The sequence below is a fragment of the Populus euphratica genome, unplaced genomic scaffold (genome assembly GCF_000495115.2).
Source record: "Populus euphratica unplaced genomic scaffold, PopEup_1.0 scaffold53.1, whole genome shotgun sequence".
NCBI classification, from domain to species: Eukaryota; Viridiplantae; Streptophyta; class Magnoliopsida; order Malpighiales; family Salicaceae; genus Populus; species Populus euphratica.
Genome location: NW_011499934.1, coordinates 872,446 through 875,985, shown reverse-complemented (window position 1 = coordinate 875,985; position 3,540 = coordinate 872,446). Strand labels below are relative to the sequence as shown.

The window sequence follows — 3,540 nt, the reverse complement described above, 5'->3', positions numbered from 1 at the left end:
ATATCAACATTAACGTCGACTTCAGTTTTCTATTCTCGGGGAATGGATACAAGGACATTAATATCCTCATCTTGTTCGTCCTCTATTTCAGAACCAATTTTACTTAAAACCTGTATCACTTTGTTAGTGAATTTTGTATGGTTATGAGCTATGAAATATTCTAACAATTGTTCTTTTACAGAACTCACCGTGGAATATATATAAGACTAGTAATAATTGTTGGTCTTATACCTATAGGAGAGTCTGTATCTCTCTTTGTTCCATAGACCTTTTCTTTACCTTTATCCTTTGCTGAAGAAGTAGATGGAAAAGAAGATCCACTTGGTTTTTCTTGTAAAGCTTCAAGAATAGGTTTGTTGTAATGGCAGTCTGCAAATAATCTTGGAAGATGTTCAATGAGTATTCTTAACTTATTTATGACCTGTCTGATAGTAGAAATGATAGTAACAAAAATGATAATATTCTTAACTCATTTATGTCCTGTCTCATATAGAAGATCATGAAATTGGAATTGAAGGAGCAGAGACTCACACAGGGAAGGAGAAAGAGAGAGAATAAAAGACAATATAATAAGAAGTTTAAGAAACATTAACCTGATTGATGTCAAAACAAGATGTTTAATAGAGAGGTGATTAGTACTTAAAAGTACATTTTTTATCAAGGTTTTATGTCATCATTTTGCACTTGAAGTATTAATAACTCCTTAACTAAAACATGTTTTATAATAACATATCTAATAATATAAGATACCTTTAATTTGTAACAGTTTCCAAAGAGCCAACCACAACCCATACTCATAAACATACAACCTTAGTTGGAGAAATCACCCAAGAGAAAGGACAAGGATTTTGAAAGATCGGCTGGTAGTCTAAGTTTAACAGAGAGGAAGGACAAGGATTTTGGAGCTATTTATACTTTATGTAAAATCGCTGACTCGAACTAACTTTTTATCAACTTTATCGAATTTGCACAAGTCAAGTCCGATTTTACTGGTTTTTAATTTTGTTGTTTGATTTTGCAAGTAGATACAAATTAACTTATAAAATCATACGATCTTATGATTTGACAACAATAAAAATATTATTGAGCATCTTCAGAATGGTTAGTCGCTGCTTCTAAAGGAATGGTAGTGATTCTCTACCACCACCACTATCACAATTATTATTGTTATTGTTGTAGTTTAAGTTGGAATGCTGAATGTTTTTATCTTTATTTTTATTGTTTTTGGTTATTGTATATAATTTATAATTGGAGCTGTTTAATAATGATGTTGACCTTGTTTATGTTTGTTTGTTTATCTTCGCATACTTTTTAATTTGTTTCTTATGCTTGTGTCTTTGAGTTATAAAATATGTCAAGGGTGTAAAATTAGACTGGCATTAGCACCTAATGTTTAAGCAAGCTTCACTGTTATGTCCACAGGGGTGTGTAACCATGCATTTCACTTTCACTGCATCAGCCGATGGCTCAAGACTCGTCAAGTGTGCCCATTGGGTATGTTTCTTGTAGCTTCCCTCGATTCTTTTCATCTTATCTCCTAAAGATTTTCTCGTTTGTTTTTATTTTTTTAGTGGTCTCTGCAGATAATAGTGAGTGGGAGTTTCAGAAGTATGGCCACTAGAACGTTTGGAGCACCATTCATGCTTGTGTTCAATGGTGTCAAGAAGAATACCTGGATTCCTGACTTCTAAGCGCTTTACCTCATGTTTGTTCGACTTATACTCTTATTTTTTTTAATTAAAATTCACAATTTCACACATACTGGGCGCAATTTTTAATAGTATCAATCAAAAAGTCAGTCTGTTAGGGTGGATGCAAGATTTTTTTTATTTTTTTTTTTGTTTCCCTCTTGGATAAAACTGTTTGACGGGTATGCCTTTCTTGTTTGTTGATGTCTCGCATGCATGTTCATGGGAAAGTCTTCTTGATGTACTAAATAGATTAATTCATGCTATTGCAGCTGATCATCGATTCTGGTTCTAGAATGTGAAGTTCATCCATGTAGTTGGTAAAACGTTCACCACGAACAGAGTGTGGACACTTTATGAGAGCTGCCTTCTATCAAACGTCATCTAGTTTCCGAGTGTGAATAAAACATGTTTATTCCTGGTTATCATTTAATACTTGTATGATTGAATAGCGCTTACCAGGGTATTTTAAGATCCTGACAGTTGTTTCTGAAAGCAAATTATCTACGTTTGTTGTCTTAAAGCGAGTGAGATTCTTTTTTATAGATTACACGTTTCTCTGGGTAAAACACAGGCAAACATGCTCCCTGTTTCATGTTGTGCCCTCTCTGTCTAACAGTGAAATATCAGTGCTTAGGCATGGTGTGATTCCGTTAGATGATCTAGGTCCATCCGTTAGCAAGGGCTCGTGCTCATCAAACCAAGAATTCGGGGGGGAAGAAAAGGAAGGAAAAAGGGTAAGCTAAGCCGCCCTCTACGAGGGAAAGGAATCATTCCTGAGAGGAGCCAACTCGGTGGGAGAATATCAACACTTTGAAGAGTGGCCATCGAACTTTTGAGAAGAGAAATTGAACATCCATAGTAGCGTCTGGTCTCTTTATAGAGAACCAATACTTTGGGCCCATCGTGGATCTTCATAAGCGGCCTCTTAGCCCAAACTTGTGGGATTAAAAAACAAAAACTTTAACCGACGCCTGAGAGATTCGAACTCTCGCGGGAAAATGAACATTCATAGTAGCGTCTGATCTCTTTATAGGGAACCAATACTCTGGGCCCATTGTGGATCTTAAGCGGCCTCTTAGCCCAAACTTGTGGGATTAAAAAACAAAAACCTTTAACCGACGCCTGAGAGATTCGAACTCTCGCGGGGAAACCCCATGTACTTAGCAGGCACACGCCTTAACCACTCGGCCAAAGCGTCGGGGGTACCGAGGTTCTTTCATCCTAGATATATAATTAATGTAATCTAGCGCCCCAAAATCAGTAGAAACGAAGCAATTTAGTTTAAATAAAATGCGAGGAAAATACATAGTGCGTCTGTGCTTCTACAATGCTCAAGTCTGACCCGTTAAATATCTTGTTGTTACATATGACATGGGCCTTCGCATTCTGCTTTCCTGTTCATCCTCTTCGACGAAAGCGAAAAACTTGTTTTATCAAATAAAAAATTAGCTTAGCGATTGATTCCCAGTGTACTGAGTACAAATTGTTTGTAATATCTTTTTCAACAACAAGCTTTTTACTTGATGATGTAAAAGGTCAGTGCTTGTTCGCTAAACCCAGACAAATGAGGAGTGTATACCTTGTATTGCTTGAACAAAAGAGAAAAGGAAAAGGGTGTTTAGTGCTGTTTAGATTAGTGCCAAAGTGCATGATTATGATTTTCCTCTTCTTTTGAAGACAACTCCCAATTTCCAATTAATGGTTTTGTTTTTGCATGCATAAAGGTGAGGGAAAGCATCTTCTCCGCGTGCAAATCATAAGCAAACGAAAGGGAAGCAAGAAGAGAACGTTCTGATTCCTTCACGCCATGTTTCTTTTGTAAAACCGTTCTGATACTGCGTATCAGAAA

At 36.4% G+C, this 3,540-nt stretch overlaps 1 long non-coding RNA gene and 1 other non-coding gene across 4 annotated transcripts; one reads left to right on the top strand and one right to left on the bottom strand.

Moving 5' to 3' along the window:
- Positions 1 to 505: 505 nt before the first annotated feature.
- On the top strand, positions 506 to 1,980 carry LOC105136367 (uncharacterized). 3 transcript variants are annotated; one of them, XR_844329.1, is made up of 3 exons: positions 506 to 628; positions 835 to 1,494; positions 1,584 to 1,980. It is a non-coding gene; the product is annotated as an uncharacterized LOC105136367 (long non-coding RNA). The 3 variants fall into 3 exon arrangements; XR_844330.1 differs by having other exon boundaries at positions 833 to 1,494; XR_844331.1 differs by having other exon boundaries at positions 508 to 628; positions 886 to 1,494.
- Positions 1,981 to 2,807: 827 nt separating this feature from the next.
- TRNAS-GCU (transfer RNA serine (anticodon GCU)) lies at positions 2,808 to 2,889 on the bottom strand. The gene has a single exon. It is a non-coding gene; the product is annotated as a tRNA-Ser (tRNA).
- Between the last annotated feature and the right edge of the window lie 651 nt (positions 2,890 to 3,540).